This window comes from Nansenia antarctica (genome assembly GCF_963989245.1).
Source record: "Nansenia antarctica genome assembly, chromosome: 5".
In the NCBI taxonomy this organism is placed as follows: Eukaryota; Metazoa; Chordata; class Actinopteri; order Argentiniformes; family Microstomatidae; genus Nansenia; species Nansenia antarctica.
Window position 1 is genome coordinate 11049261 of NC_137690.1, and position 18132 is coordinate 11067392.

The 18132-nt window shown below is 41.7% G+C and overlaps 1 gene segment (V, D, J or C); it reads right to left on the minus strand.

The window, feature by feature from the left end:
• Positions 1–1061: 1061 nt before the first annotated feature.
• LOC308157735 (Ig kappa-b4 chain C region-like) lies at positions 1062–2787 on the minus strand. The segment is given in 2 exons: positions 2765–2787; positions 1062–1338 (listed from the first exon to the last, which is right to left on the minus strand).
• Between the last annotated feature and the right edge of the window lie 15345 nt (positions 2788–18132).

Consider the following 18132-nt stretch of genomic DNA (forward strand, 5'->3'; position numbering starts at 1 on the left):
TGAAACACAGGATAAGATGTAAATTCCTTTGTGCAGGTACGTACGTGAGAGTGTGTGTGTGTGTGTGCGTGTGTGTCGATACATCTAAATGAATAAATAATAATTTAATAATGTCTAGATTTGTACGACATAAGAAAGTGGCAAAAACTGTTACTCAATCATTTATTTCTGAGAAAGGCTCTTGATCTTGGAAGGAAATAATGACAAAATGTATGTTAACGCCTGACATAGCAATATGAAATAAATCCAACCCCTCACATCTGGCCCAGGGTATTTTAGACAGTGATACTGTTAAACTGGTAGACTGGGAACTATGGGAGTGAAACTCTGATTTGCATAGTCAGGGTGGGGTGGTTCTGCTACTCCCAGAATAGAGCAGCACCAGATGTCCACCCATCCTCAGAGAGTTAGCCTGAGAAACGACAACGTAACCACTTACAAACTCAGTTATTGAAATGGTTTTGCCACGTTGCATTTGTTTAATCACTTCATTCATAGGTTTTGTGTGTGTGTGTGTGTGTGTTTGTGTGTGTGTGTGTGTGTGTTAATCTCCTTTTATAATCTCCTCAAGTTTATGAAACAGTAAATAATGATTTGACAGGATACTGTGTAATGAAGCTAGTTAGGGTATTGCAACACGTTACTGTACTAGCAAGTATCCGAATGGACAGAAACATTTTTCAGTTATGGCCAGTTATAATCAATCATGGTGGCTCAGTTATGCAGTATAATAGGTTATGTTACAATAAATGAACAGTTGAGATAATAAAAAAACAAATACCACTGTTTATGATTCAATGAGAAATCTTTATTGACCTCTGAACAACATTCAAGCATCAAATCACACATGGACACTCAATAGCTAACAACAGCAGATCACATCAACACTAACCCTGATACAACTTCACAGAGACAGAGGAGTGACACGTGGGGCTCAAGCGAAGGGCCCTGCTAGTCTACATGTGAGTGATCAGAAGGCTAGAGAATAGCTGAGCACAGAACAGAGTCAAAGCAAAGCAATTTAGCCACTCTCCACAGGGGGGACGGGGGACGGGGGGGACCTACTCAGAACACTGGTCTCTCCTCAGTGTCTGAGTGACCGCAGGCTGGGAGCTGTGGAGGGCCTCACAGGACACCATCCCTGCCTTGGTCCACTCCTCAGCAGTGAGAGTCAGGGTGCTGCTCCAGCTGTACAGGTCGTCCTTCTCCAGGACCCCACGGCTGGCCACCTGCCCCTTGTTGTTCCCGTCCACGTTCCATCTCATTGTCCAGTCTGAGGGGAAGCCCTTGTTGGCCAGGCACATCAGCGTGGCCGTACTCTTACTGGACAGCTCCTCACTAGAGGGGGGCAGGACCGTGAGGGTGGGGGCACGGTTACCTTGAAAAAACAGAATGTATACATTAAAACTAACTATTGTACAAGATTCCCTTATGCAGAGTATTCAAATAAAGTCATTTAGAAATGCCCTCAAAATATCTAAACATTAATTTGTGATACAAATATCCCAAAATCAGGATTCAGTTGAACCTTTCAAATATTAAACTAGATTAGTGCTGTGTAACTATGTCTTACAGTTGTTTATCAGATCCGATTTTCAGATAAAATAATATTTTAAAATGCTCAAGTGAGTTTCTTGCACACATCAAACATTGCATGAAGTTGGATGATGCATTTGAACATAATTCTGAATAATACCATTCACTTTACTGTAACAGTGTACACTGGAGTTTATATAATGGAACGATTACTGGAATAACTGATAGACTGAAATATTTGTTCTCAAAATTAGAAAACCCTAAAAACAAATCTAAGGACATTCGCTGCAGAGAAAACCTTTAGAACTAATAATAATTAAGAAAATAATATTTTTTTAAAACATTATTCTTAAATATTATATATGTTAATTTATTAAAACGTCGACATTAGACCTATTCTGATGTGCTCTGAACACAATAATAAGAGAGCTTGTCACTTACTTCCAACATCAAGTCTGGTGCCGCTACCAAAAGTGTACCACAGTGACACAATCCCTATTACTGCCTGTACAAAAACCTCACTCACAATGCACATGGTCGATATGAACATTAGACTCATGAACTTTTGTTTAGCTGATAACACCTACTTACAGTAATATCATACTGCGTTTTATTTTAAATAACTTTTAACATTTAATTTAATTCAATTACGTGTAAATTACAATTAACCATGTTGCATATTTTATGTTATTGTACTTTCTCTGAAAAAAGAAATCTAACAAAAATGTAAAACAGCTTTCAAACATGAAATGCAATAAATAATGTTGCAATATTAAAAAAAGTTAATGAAGTCATTAACTTTGTAGTGTACCAAAAGTCCACCACAGTGATTGAGTGTAATTGAACGGCCGTACAAAAACCTCTCTGTGTTGTGATGCTACAGCTCTAACATAACAGATCTCACAAATACGATCTCGTTCAACATAAATCTCATTCAACATCCTTGAACAACCCACAAATGAAAGACTAAACATGATCTGCGTCAATAATACAAATATATATCATTGATGTTGTGTTTTAAATCCAGATATTTGTCTTGTTCCTCTTGTCAGGTGTTCTTGTAGACAGCAGTCCAGCCTGAGATCCAGTGTTTGTATTCCTCCATATTGTCCACATAAAAGAGAGTAGCAGCAGCTGTGATAGTGTTACATTTGTATATTCCTTTATTAAAGATGCTGACAACAGACTTAACAGTGGTAGTAAAGTCACAGAGGACAGACACCAATACCAGAGGAATCCCACCAGCTTCATTTTGCAGAAATGTTCAGTAACTGAATTGAGGAACTTTAGAGTTCAAGCATGAGTGAACAGGCTGTTGATAACATGTCTGCCCACATGAGAACAGTAGCACTTGTTAGGGCTTTTGGAATCAGAATAACCCTAAAAATGCAATGATTTGAAGCAATGTTCAACAAATAGTTAACAAGTATTCCAGTAAATGGCATTATAGTTAGTTGTAAAAATGTATGTTTTATCCTTGAAATAGCTCTACTTAATTTCATCAGATAATACATACCATACAAGCAGTATGTGTGTATGATTCATATCAGTCTAAGAGAAGTATAGTTTATCACACTTTATCAAAACATCTAAATACATGTATTATATATACTGTATATATCACATAATCTATCAAGCATATTTAATACTAAATAGCTCTCAAGGGAATATCCCCAGGTACTTAAATATATTTTCAAACATTAATTTGCATAATACTTGCATCTGACATACTGCTCCATAAGTGTTTATAGCCCAGAGAGGTGAACACTTCACAACTGAGAGCTGTCAACAGAACCCACAACAACCATGACTTTGATCATCATCTTCATCTGGACATTTGCTCTCTGGATTCACGGTAAACTTGATTTACTTTAATTAGTTTGTGATTTTGATGAATGATTTCTTTTTTTACATATTCAGAGTGCAGTTAACATTTCCTTTTGGAATAACATAATCTATACATAAATGTGGTCTAATGTCCTGGTAATGTCATGATTTTTACAGAATCCAGAGGGCAGGTCACGGTGACCCAGACTCCTGCAGTGAAAGCTGTTCTACCAGGGAACACAGTGTTGATGACCTGTAAAACCAGCAGTATTGTGCATAACAATGATTATCTAGCTTGGTACCAACATAGAGCAGGAGAAACTCCTAAACTCCTCATTTATAGGGCTAATCAACTTCAGTCTGGGACTCCATCTAGATTCAGTGGCAGTGGATCTAGGAGTGACTTCACTCTGACCATCAGTGGAGTCCAGGCTGAAGACGCAGGAGATTACTACTGTCAGAGTCAACACTACCTAAACAGTGTCTGGGTGTTCACACAGTGATTCAACGCCGTACAAAAACCTCCCTCAGTCAGACTGCACAGTCAGCTGGGACCTACTGCAGGTGCTGAGGGGGAAGAGACAGCGACATGGAACACTGATTTATGATAAACTGAGCTAAATATATCAGTGATGCTGACAATACACTATGTCAACTCATCTACACTCATGTCAAAGCTCTCCTGAAGTGTTTTAAAGTCGGTGGAAATACAATAAGACGTTGATTTGAAAAGTGGAAGCACATACACACTCTTGCCAACACCTACATTCAATAATTAGACTGCAATTTAAAATAGCAAATGATGTGTGTCTGTGTGTGATGGTACAGTAAATATAGTGTGCTGGGTATAGCTTTACTAATCTGTCCATTTGTACTTTCCACTCTAATATTTAGACCCAGTGTTGATTAGTGACTTTCTTATTTATCTCATTTCTCAGACTAGAACTTGGAGCTGTCATCATCACATTAGTTAATGACAATAGAACAAGAAGGAACATCTCAATGTCCACAATAGTTGTCCTAAGCATCTATTCAATGGTAAATGTAAATACGTGAGCTTAGAATTATAAGGTTCTATCTCCGTTTAGGGTAGTTCAGAGATATTGAGCGTCACAGTTTTTACATTCCATTATGTTCTGTGAAATGGAACCTTTGTATTTTATTAGTTACTAACTCAAAAATGTCAACTTCTTTAAAAAAAAAAATAACACCACACAGGCATTAATAAACACCTAATGGATCAGATTATGTAAAAAAAACTCAATTTTGACAAAAATTGAGATAGAACCTTATAATTCTAACGTCACGAATAGTCATCAGCATCATGGCAAACTGACCACTAGAGGAAAACAGATGGATTAGTCTCTTGAGATCCCCATTGGCTGTTACATCAGCTACTCATACAGCTATTGTATGAATAAAAATACCTCTTACCCAAATACCTCTACTTGTTAACTTCCTCTGCTTCCTAAAGACCCTCCCTGGTGGGGTCAAGCCCACTGTATAGTTAAACACTCTCAAGGGAATATCCCCAGCTGCTGACATAGACTTGAAACTATCATTTGCATAATACTTGCATCTGACTTACTGCTCTATAAGTGCTAACAGCCCTGTGAGTTCAACACTTCATGACTGACATTCGTCCTTCAGTGCAACAGAACCCACAACAACCATGACTTCTATCACCATCTTCATCTGGACTTTTGCCCTCTGGATTCAAGGTGAGAAGTGATGAATACCAAACACATGTACTTGCACATTGATATACTTTATAGTAGTACTGCACCAATGGTGATAAAGCCTTGGGCTCCATTTACATGTAACACCTTCATTTGTGTTGCAGGATCCACTGGACAGTTTGTTCTAGCTCAGAGTCCTGCAGTGAAAGCAGTGTCAGTGGGACAGTCAATCAGTCTCAGCTGTAAAGTCAGCAGTGCTGTGTATAAAGATAGTAATGAGTATTTAAGCTGGTACCAACAGAGAGCAGGAGAAGCTCCTAAACTCCTCATTGATATCGCTGTTCGACTTCAGTCTGGGACTCCATCTAGATTCAGTGGCAGTGGATCTGCGAGTGACTTCACTCTGACCATCAGTGGAGTCCAGGCTGAAGATGCAGGAGATTACTACTGTCAGAGTTTACACTACCCAAACAGTGTCTGGGTGTTCACACAGTAATACAGAGCCGTACAAAAACCTCCCTCAGTCAGACTGCACAGTGACTGCACTGCTACAGCTGGGACCTACTGCAGGTGCTGAGGGGGAAGAGACAGCGACATGGAACACTGACCTATGATACACTGAGTTAAATATATCAGTGATGCTGACAATATACTATGTCAACTCATCTACAGCCATGTCAAAGTTCTCCACACACTCCTACCAACACCTACATTCACTAATTTAGACCCAGTGTTGATTAGTGACTTTCTCATTTATCATGACTCAGACTAGAACATGATGACTGTTTCATCATATAAGTGAATGACAATAGAACAAGAAAGAAAATCTCACTGTCCACAATATAAGATGGCTCAGTTGGGACCATAAACAAAAAAATATAAAAAAGTTTACTGTACTGTAAGTCTTTAAATAATTAGTTAGCTAAATAGCATAGACAGCTGTCCAGAGCAACTATTCAATGGTTACTGTTAAGAGTCATCTTTCCTATGGCTGAGGAAACTGAGAAAAGGAACATGAGGAACTACATGTTAAACTTTTTATTTTATTTTGGTCTTCATAGGCTACAAAAATAACTTATTAACTTTGTACCACTACAATAAAAAGAATATGACTCAATATGAGGCCCGCTTCAGTCTGTTGGGTTTTCCAGAGTTCTGACTAATTGCTCATGGCCTGACGGATTGGAAAGTCATGTCAACATTCAATCATTTACAATACAGACAGGACACTTAAAGCACTGATATCTGGAGATTTTCCTGAGATCATCTGGATTAGCACAATTCACTGCTCATCTTTCCACTGTGATAGCTAATGTGTGGCGAGCTATCTGGATCCCGTTGCGGCAGGTGGGTTGGGTGCTACACAATGGATGAAGTTAGTTCTCCATAACGTAAACCTTGAGCGTCTGGAAAAGCAGTGTGTAAATCCAATTCATTATTATAAAAACACTGGACAAGGTATACACCAACATCAAACGTGCTTACAAGGCTAGTCCGCTAGCTCACCTAGGCATGTCTGACCATGTGTCAATCCTCCTGATCCCTGCATACACTACCATGGGGAAAAGTGCTCCCATCACCACTAAGACTGTCAGAACCTGGCCAGAAGGGTCCGCTCCACTGCAGATCTGCCTAAATGACACCCTATGGCAGGAATATGAGCATGAGGACCTGGAACAGTACACGTCGTCGGTTCTGAACCACATAGTGAACTGCACCAACTCAGTCACCGTGGACAAACGGGTCCGGGTCTACCCCAACACGAAGCCATGGATGACTGGGAAGGTCCAAAAACTGATCAACGAGAGGGACAACGCCTTCTTCGCAGGGAAGAACACACCGCTGTACAGCTCCACCAGGGCCAACCTAAAGCGCGGAATCAAAGCGGCCAAGGCAGAGCACAGAGAGAAGATTGAGGAATGCCTCCAGAGCAACGACTCCCGGCGGATGTGGCAGGGGGTTCAGCAGATGACAAACTTCAGAGCCAACAGGCTCACAGCCGCAGAGGACGACCCCCTGCTGGCGGGAAAGCTGAACACCTTCTACGCCTGGTTCGACGAGGGGCGAACGGAGGTAACCGCAACACAAACACCACTCTCTCCAGCTCTCAGCAGCCTCACCCTCACAGAGCATGAAGTGAGACGCGTACTGAAGGCGGTGGACCCCAGGAAAGCCTCGGGGCCGGATGGCGTCCTGGGACGGGTGCTGAGAGACTGCGCCGACCAGCTGGCCGGGGTTTTCACCAACATCTTTAACCAGTCCCTGTCCCAGGCCACCGTCCCACCCTGCCTGAAAACCTCAACTATCATCCCAGTCCCGAAGAAAAGCACGGTGAGCTGCCTAAACGACTACCGCCCGGTGGCACTCACACCAATCATCATGAAGTGCTTCGAGAAACTAGTCCGGGCCCACATACTCACACGCCTCCCGCCCAACCTGGATCCATACCAGTTCGCCTACAGAGCCCACAGGTCCACAGAGGACGCCATCGCGACGACTTTCCACGCCACTCTATTCCACCTGGAGAGGGGAAACAGCTACGCGAGACTGCTCTTCGTGGACTTCAGCTCCGCCTTCAACACCATCCTTCCAGTCAGGCTAGTGACCAAACTACTAGACCTGGGTCTATCACACTCTATATGTGCGTGGATCAAGGACTTCCTGACCGACCGCCCCCAGAGGGTGCGGGTGGGCCCCCACACCTCCACAGCCCTCAGCCTCAGCACTGGGTCCCCCCAGGGCTGCGTGCTAAACCCCATCCTCTACAACCTCTACACCTACGACTTCACCCCCGTCCACCCCAGCAACTACATCGTAAAGTTTGCAGACGACACCACCGTGGTGGGATGTATCTCGGGGGGGGACGAGGCGGCGTACAGGGATGAGGTAGAGCAACTGAGCAAGCTGTGCAAGGTTAACAACCTGCTGCTGAACAAGTCAAAGACCCAGGAAATCATCGTAGACTTCAGGAGGAAAAGTCCGAGATCCAGCCCCTGCTCATCGACGGAGAGAGCGTGGAGAGAGTCTCAACCCTCCGATTCCTGGGACATCACATGCGGGATGACCTGACCTGGAAGGACAACACAAAAGGCACCATCAAGAGGGCACAACAGCGGCTAGACACCCTGAGATGCCTCAGGAAGGAACACAGCAAGCAGGAGATACTGGTGACCTTTTACCGCGGCGCAGTGGAGAGCAACCTCACCTACGGCATCTGTAACTGGTTCTCCAGCTGCACAACAGCGGAGAGAAATGCGCTACAGAGAGTCGTGAGAACAGCACAGAAGATCACCGGCGCCCCCCTCCCCTCTCTGGAAGAGCTGTACAACACACGCTGTCTCAGGAAGGCCTCCAAGATCTCCAGGGACCCGACCCACCCTGGGCACGTACACTTTACCAGGCTGCCCTCGAAAAGGCGATTCAGGACCCTGGCCGCTAAGACAAACAGACTGAAGAACAGCTTCTACCACAGGGCCGTCCAGGCCCTGAACACAGCAAAGACCTAAGTTCTGGGCCCTGGACAGTCTGGACGGATTGTATGGCAGCTGCTGGACTGAAAAAAATCAGGTGTAGTGCTGAGGCACAAACATGTACATTTCAAGCCTGCAAACTGTGACACTTTAAATAACGTGAAACAATACTATTGTGCAATATGACAACCCTAGTCGTCTATCTGTACAGTATAGTACAGTGGATTGTGTACATAGCCTTTATTTATGTAAACCAGCTCCTTCCCTTCTTGTGATTTTTTTAAAAGTTTTTATTTTTTTCCTTTCCTAACACCAGGGGAGCCACCCCTCCTAAATTTCGTTGTTTGGTACCTGTACTGTAGCAATGACAATAAAGTCCATTCATTCATTCATTCATTCATTCATTCATATTATGAACATCATGTCATAAGCCAGTCATTGACCACACGCTCATTGTTCTTCACATCCTGCTGCCAGTCCAGATGCCATCTCAGGTTGGCAATGACCTGGGTATAGTTGTCACTGAGACTCTTGCGCCACGCTTTAAACTGTTGTTTGTTGTAGTGATGGACCTCCAGAGAGACTCGAGGGTAGTCGACTGTTCTGCGAAGCAACTATTTGCTCAAACTATACATTTTGGATCAAATCTAGCACACTAACTGAGCATCGACTGTTTATCTTGGCATACAATACATATAATAGAGAGTCTGACTGAGACAATTGTGCAGTGAAGCACATTTTATTTCATTGGAGCCATAAGGATGTGAGAACAGAGTGACAGGGTGAGGATGCCAATGAGATACAGAGCTGGAACAAGGAACACAGGTGTGCAAACGCAGTCAAAATGGCTGATAACTCAGGACCATAATGAAATGATAGTGAGACAATATAAGAGTACAGTATATGCACGTATGACAAGTCTCTTGGTGTACTATGACTATCATAATGCATTACACCTGTCACCGAGGTTGTTGCACTGTAACTAGCGGTTAGTCAACAAGAGTGTAGGTGTAATGAAGGGTCCCCTGCTTTTTAAGGTCGCAGGAGTGCTCGTGGGTCCCGTTCTTGATCTGTCTCTGGCAGGTCCCTAGAAGATCATCGTAGAATAAGTCGCTGTCGTGCACCTCCATCCTCAGGACGTGGTTCTGCTCGGCATTGAAGTAGGTAAACTTCTCTGACCACCAGGGATAAGTGTTGTCTTTCCGCACCTCTGTCTCCCCCAGGTATGAGGGACCAATGAACGCCTTGACGTAGCCGTCTGTGGTGCCGAAGAGATGACCCGGAAGGTCACTGGCACGAAGGTTGTACAGAGTGAACTCTGCGGTGACCAGGGTCAGGGCTCCTAGGAACAGCAAGGACAGGGAGAGAGAAGAGGAGGCCATGTCTCGCACTGGGATCAGTCTGTGGATGGGATGAGAGAAAGTCAGCAATCAAATCAAAATGTTTGGACGGAAATAAGTCAACGTTGTTGAAAATCACAACACAATTATTATTTTTCTAAATAAGTCTGAACATTAAATCGGCTGCCGACTTGCTGCCTTATTGACCAGACCGAATCACAAATGGTGAGAGAGAGAGGGAGGGAGAGAGAGAGAACATACATGTAATTTGGGTGAGAAACAGAGATGAGGTCGTCTGTCATCTGCTCATATCAAAAGCATAAAGGGGAAGACATCTAGCACAAAGAGCAGGATTGTTACGCCCCCTGGTGGTGAATAGGGGTAGCAGAGCGCAACATCAAGCAACAGGATGGACAAGTGAGGGTGCAGTCACACAACCCAGAACACTCAAAATGTAATAATGAATATCTATTGATAAAGCAACACAGGGAACAGAGACGACTAACACTGGCACCAAACAAAAGTGATAATCCAAAAATAATCCCACCCTCCCCTTACAGGAGGCTAGGAACCTCAAATACAGTGGGTGGTGCTCACTCTAAACTGGGGAGCTAGACAGCAGGTAAATCCTACATGTGTGCAAGATGTAAACCCAGGGTATCTCAACTAGTCATCTGCCCCTGTGTGCACAAATAAACACAAAAGATTAACAAACAGAATACAGAACACAACCCAAAGTACCATCAAATCATAATGTACAAGTAATATAACAAGTGAAATTAACAAGACAAAGAAGAAACCAAAACCAAACAAGATCTCTACCCACCAGAGCCCTGCCACAGCTCAAACAATACAGAGAGAGGAAGAACTAAGGACACAGAGGTATTTATAGTGAAGGAACAAGTTGATTGATGATCAGGATCAGGTGTGGAATGATGGGACTGGAACCAAGCATGCATCTGATGACAAAGGGGAGACAAAAACACAACACAACACACAATACCAACCAATAGGCCTACTTCAACCCAAATAACCACATATAACCAACACGGTACGTAAGGATACACATTTACCGTACAAGCCACATTCAGTGATATCTGAGCACAAACATGACAAGGTGGGAGGTGGAGAAGTGTGGGGGGAGGGAGAAAGGAGCGTGAAATATATGTTTTGTACATACTTTGTTGATGGGCGTGTTAAAGATTGAGAGAATCAAAAAGAAACATGGAAAGAAACAGACCGAGTTGGATGAAGTAAAGAACACATGTTGAGAATAAGGAGGAGGTTTGGAGAGATATCTGAGGCTATACAAATGGATGCAAAAAATAATAATATAATAATAGCTGTCCTAACTCACATCAGAGGCCTACACCCTAATGTCAGGTTGTCTCTTGCATTGTAACATGACATGAACCCCATACTCCACCAGGGGTCAGCATCGTCCTCTGTGACCTACAACACCCCACTGAAGGAGGAACCGCACCACGCCTTCACGTAAGGGCTTGGGGTCACCTCCCTGGTCACTGGTGTGAATGTCGAACACCCTGAGTTTGCGCACCCAGGGCACAAAAGACCAGAAGACCCAGGGACAGCAGGGAGAGAGGAGGCCTTGCTTCTAAGCAAAGGGCTTGATTGGTGGATAAAGGGAAAACTGGGAAAGAAAGAAATGGAGAGAGAGGGATAGTGGAGAAAACACAACATGTAGTTACAGTATACACATTCACCAGATCATCCTTCAGATGAGACGTTAAACTGAGGTCCCGACTCCCGAGTCGTTAAAGATCCCATAGCACTTATCGCAAGAGTAGGCATGCTAACACCAACGTCCTGCCTGGCAGGAATCAAACCCACAACCTAAGCATTGTCAGCGCCATGCTCTACCAACTGAGCCACAGAGGACCATGTTCTCAGTCAACTTATCTGGTATTGTAAGGGATACATCTAAATGAATAAATAATAATTTAATAATGTCTAGATTTGTACGACATAAGAAAGTGGCAAAAACTGTTACTCAATCATTTATTTCTGAGAAAGGCTCTTGATCTTGGAAGGAAATAATGACAAAATGTATGTTAACGCCTGACATAGCAATATGAAATAAATCCAACCCCTCACATCTGGCCCAGGGTATTTTAGACAGTGATAATGTTAAACTGGTAGACTGGGAACTATGGGAGTGAAACTCTGATTTGCATAGTCAGGGAGGGGTGGTTCTGCTACTCCCAGAATAGAGGGGTGGTTCTGCTACACCAGATGTCCACCCATCCTCAGAGAGTTAGCCTGAGAAACGACAACGTAACCACTTACAAACTCAGTTATTGAAATGGTTTTGCCACGTTGCATTTGTTTAATCACTTCATTCATAGGGTTTGTGTGTGTGTGTGTGTGTGTGTGTGTTTGTGTGTGTGTGTGTGTGTGTGTGTGTGTGTGTGTGTGTGTGTGTTCATCTCCTTTTATAATCTCCTCAAATTTATGAAACAGTAAATAATGATTTGACAGGATACTGTGTAATGAAGCTAGTTGGGGTATTGCAACACGTTACTGTACTAGCAAGTATCTGAATGGACAGAAAAAAACAATCAGTTATGGCCAGTTATAATCAATCATGATGGCTCAGTTATGCAGTATAATAGGTTATGTTACAATAAATGAACAGTTGAGATAATAAAAACAAATACCACTGTTTATGATTCAAGGAGAAATCTTTATTGACCTCTGAACAACATTCAAGCATCAAATCACACATGGACACTCAATAGCTAACAACAGCAGATCCCATCAACACTAACCCTGATAAAACTTCACAGAGACGGAGAGGAGTGACACGTGGGGCTCAAGCAAGGGCCCTGTTAGTCTTCATGTGAGTGATCAGAAGGCTAGAGAATAGCTGAGCACAGAACAGAGTCAAAGCAAAGCAATTTAGCCACTCTCCACAGAGGGGACGGGGGGACGGGGGGACCTACTCAGAACACTGGTCTCTCCTCAGTGTCTGAGTGACCGCAGGCTGGGAGCTGTGGAGGGCCTCACAGGACACCGTCCCTGCCTTGGTCCACTCCTCAGCAGTGAGAGTCAGGGTGCTGCTCCAGCTGTACAGGCCGTCCTTCTCCAGGACCCCACGGCTGGCCACCTGCCCCTTGGTTTTCCCGTCCACGTTCCATCTCATTGTCCAGTCTGAGGGGAAGCCCTTGTTGGCCAGGCACATCAGCGTGGCCATACTCTTACTGGACAGCTCCTCACTAGAGGGGGGCAGGACCGTGAGGGTGGGGGCACGGTTACCTTGAAAAAACAGAATGTATACATTAAAACTAACTATTGGACAAGATTCCCTTATGCAGAGTATTCAAATAAAGTCATTTAGAAATGCCCTCAAAATATCTAAACATTAATTTGTGATACAAATATCCCAAAATCAAACCAAACGATTCAGTCGAACCCTACAAATATTAAACTAGATTAGTGCTGTGTAACTATGTCTTACAGTTGTTTATCAGATCCGATTTTCAAATAAAAGAATATTTTAAAACGCTCAAGTGAGTTTCTTGCACACATCAAACATTGCATGAAGTTGGATGATGAATTTGAACATAATTCTGAATAATACCATTCACTTTACTGTAACAGTGTACACTAGAGTTTATATAATGGAACGATTACTGGAATAACTGATAGACTGAAATATTTGTTCACAACATTAGAAAACCCTAAAAACAAATCTAAGGACATTCACTGCAGAGAAAACCTTTAGAACTAATAATAATAAAGAAAATTATATATTTTTAATACATTATTCTTAAATATTATATATGTTAATTTATTAAAAAGTCGACATTAGACCTATTCTGATGTGATCTGAACACAATAATAAGAGAGCTTGTCACTTACTTCCAACATCAAGTCTGGTGCCGCTACCAAAAGTGTACCACAGTGACACAATCCCTATTACTGCCTGTACAAAAACCTCACTCACAATGCACATGGTCGATATGAACATTAGACTCATGAACTTTTATTTAGCTGATAACACCTACTTACAGTAATACCATACTGCGTTTTATTTTAAATAACTTTTAACATTTAATTTAATTCAATTACGTGTAAATTACAATTAACCATGTTGCATATTTTATGTTATTGTACTTTCTCTGAAAAAAGAAATCTAACAAAAATGTAAAACAGCTTTCAAACATGAAATGCAATAAATAATGTTGCAATATTAAAAAAAGTTAATGAAGTCATTAACTTTGTAGTGTACCAAAAGTCCACCACAGTGATTGAGTGTAATTGAACGGCCGTACAAAAACCTCTCTGTGTTGTGATGCTACAGCTCTAACATAACAGATCTCACAAATACGATCTCGTTCAACATAAATCTCATTCAACATCCTTGAACAACCCACAAATGAAAGACTAAACATGATCTGCGTCAATAATACAAATATATATCATTGATGTTGTGTTTTAAATCCAGATATTTGTCTTGTTCCTCTTGTCAGGTGTTCTTGTAGACAGCAGTCCAGCCTGAGATCCAGTGTTTGTATTCCTCCATATTGTCCACATAAAAGAGAGTAGCAGCAGCTGTGATAGTGTTACATTTGTATATTCCTTTATTAAAGATGCTGACAACAGACTTAACAGTGGTAGTAAAGTCACAGAGGACAGACACCAATACCAGAGGAATCCCACCAGCTTCATTTTGCAGAAATGTTCAGTAACTGAATTGAGGAACTTTAGAGTTCAAGCATGAGTGAACAGGCTGTTGATAACATGTCTGCCCACATGAGAACAGTAGCACTTGTTAGGGCTTTTGGAATCAGAATAACCCTAAAAATGCAATGATTTGAAGCAATGTTCAACAAATAGTTAACAAGTATTCCAGTAAATGGCATTATAGTTAGTTGTAAAAATGTATGTTTTATCCTTGAAATAGCTCTACTTAATTTCATCAGATAATACATACCATACAAGCAGTATGTGTGTATGATTCATATCAGTCTAAGAGAAGTATAGTTTATCACACTTTATCAAAACATCTAAATACATGTATTATATATACTGTATATATCACATAATCTATCAAGCATATTTAATACTAAATAGCTCTCAAGGGAATATCCCCAGGTACTTAAATATATTTTCAAACATTAATTTGCATAATACTTGCATCTGACATACTGCTCCATAAGTGTTTATAGCCCAGAGAGGTGAACACTTCACAACTGAGAGCTGTCAACAGAACCCACAACAACCATGACTTTGATCATCATCTTCATCTGGACATTTGCTCTCTGGATTCACGGTAAACTTGATTTACTTTAATTAGTTTGTGATTTTGATGAATGATTTCTTTTTTTACATATTCAGAGTGCAGTTAACATTTCCTTTTGGAATAACATAATCTATACATAAATGTGGTCTAATGTCCTGGTAATGTCATGATTTTTACAGAATCCAGAGGGCAGGTCACGGTGACCCAGACTCCTGCAGTGAAAGCTGTTCTACCAGGGAACACAGTGTTGATGACCTGTAAAACCAGCAGTATTGTGCATAACAATGATTATCTAGCTTGGTACCAACATAGAGCAGGAGAAACTCCTAAACTCCTCATTTATAGGGCTAATCAACTTCAGTCTGGGACTCCATCTAGATTCAGTGGCAGTGGATCTAGGAGTGACTTCACTCTGACCATCAGTGGAGTCCAGGCTGAAGACGCAGGAGATTACTACTGTCAGAGTCAACACTACCTAAACAGTGTCTGGGTGTTCACACAGTGATTCAACGCCGTACAAAAACCTCCCTCAGTCAGACTGCACAGTCAGCTGGGACCTACTGCAGGTGCTGAGGGGGAAGAGACAGCGACATGGAACACTGATTTATGATAAACTGAGCTAAATATATCAGTGATGCTGACAATACACTATGTCAACTCATCTACACTCATGTCAAAGCTCTCCTGAAGTGTTTTAAAGTCGGTGGAAATACAATAAGACGTTGATTTGAAAAGTGGAAGCACATACACACTCTTGCCAACACCTACATTCAATAATTAGACTGCAATTTAAAATAGCAAATGATGTGTGTCTGTGTGTGATGGTACAGTAAATATAGTGTGCTGGGTATAGCTTTACTAATCTGTCCATTTGTACTTTCCACTCTAATATTTAGACCCAGTGTTGATTAGTGACTTTCTCATTTATCTCATTTCTCAGACTAGAACTTGGAGCTGTCATCATCACATTAGTTAATGACAATAGAACAAGAAGGAACATCTCAATGTCCACAATAGTTGTCCTAAGCATCTATTCAATGGTAAATGTAAATACGTGAGCTTAGAATTATAAGGTTCTATCTCCGTTTAGGGTAGTTCAGAGATATTGAGCGTCACAGTTTTTACATTCCATTATGTTCTGTGAAATGGAACCTTTGTATTTTATTAGTTACTAACTCAAAAATGTCAACTTCTTTAAAAAAAAAAATAACACCACACAGGCATTAATAAACACCTAATGGATCAGATTATGTAAAAAAAACTCAATTTTGACAAAAATTGAGATAGAACCTTATAATTCTAACGTCACGAATAGTCATCAGCATCATGGCAAACTGACCACTAGAGGAAAACAGATGGATTAGTCTCTTGAGATCCCCATTGGCTGTTACATCAGCTACTCATACAGCTATTGTATGAATAAAAATACCTCTTACCCAAATACCTCTACTTGTTAACTTCCTCTGCTTCCTAAAGACCCTCCCTGGTGGGGTCAAGCCCACTGTATAGTTAAACACTCTCAAGGGAATATCCCCAGCTGCTGACATAGACTTGAAACTATCATTTGCATAATACTTGCATCTGACTTACTGCTCTATAAGTGCTAACAGCCCTGTGAGTTCAACACTTCATGACTGACATTCGTCCTTCAGTGCAACAGAACCCACAACAACCATGACTTCTATCACCATCTTCATCTGGACTTTTGCCCTCTGGATTCAAGGTGAGAAGTGATGAATACCAAACACATGTACTTGCACATTGATATACTTTATAGTAGTACTGCACCAATGGTGATAAAGCCTTGGGCTCCATTTACATGTAACACCTTCATTTGTGTTGCAGGATCCACTGGACAGTTTGTTCTAGCTCAGAGTCCTGCAGTGAAAGCAGTGTCAGTGGGACAGTCAATCAGTCTCAGCTGTAAAGTCAGCAGTGCTGTGTATAAAGATAGTAATGAGTATTTAAGCTGGTACCAACAGAGAGCAGGAGAAGCTCCTAAACTCCTCATTGATATCGCTGTTCGACTTCAGTCTGGGACTCCATCTAGATTCAGTGGCAGTGGATCTGCGAGTGACTTCACTCTGACCATCAGTGGAGTCCAGGCTGAAGATGCAGGAGATTACTACTGTCAGAGTTTACACTACCCAAACAGTGTCTGGGTGTTCACACAGTAATACAGAGCCGTACAAAAACCTCCCTCAGTCAGACTGCACAGTGACTGCACTGCTACAGCTGGGACCTACTGCAGGTGCTGAGGGGGAAGAGACAGCGACATGGAACACTGACCTATGATACACTGAGTTAAATATATCAGTGATGCTGACAATATACTATGTCAACTCATCTACAGCCATGTCAAAGTTCTCCACACACTCCTACCAACACCTACATTCACTAATTTAGACCCAGTGTTGATTAGTGACTTTCTCATTTATCATGACTCAGACTAGAACATGATGACTGTTTCATCATATAAGTGAATGACAATAGAACAAGAAAGAAAATCTCACTGTCCACAATATAAGATGGCTCAGTTGGGACCATAAACAAAAAAATATAAAAAAGTTTACTGTACTGTAAGTCTTTAAATAATTAGTTAGCTAAATAGCATAGACAGCTGTCCAGAGCAACTATTCAATGGTTACTGTTAAGAGTCATCTTTCCTATGGCTGAGGAAACTGAGAAAAGGAACATGAGGAACTACATGTTAAACTTTTTATTTTATTTTGGTCTTCATAGGCTACAAAAATAACTTATTAACTTTGTACCACTACAATAAAAAGAATATGACTCAATATGAGGCCCGCTTCAGTCTGTTGGGTTTTCCAGAGTTCTGACTAATTGCTCATGGCCTGACGGATTGGAAAGTCATGTCAACATTCAATCATTTACAATACAGACAGGACACTTAAAGCACTGATATCTGGAGATTTTCCTGAGATCATCTGGATTAGCACAATTCACTGCTCATCTTTCCACTGTGATAGCTAATGTGTGGCGAGCTATCTGGA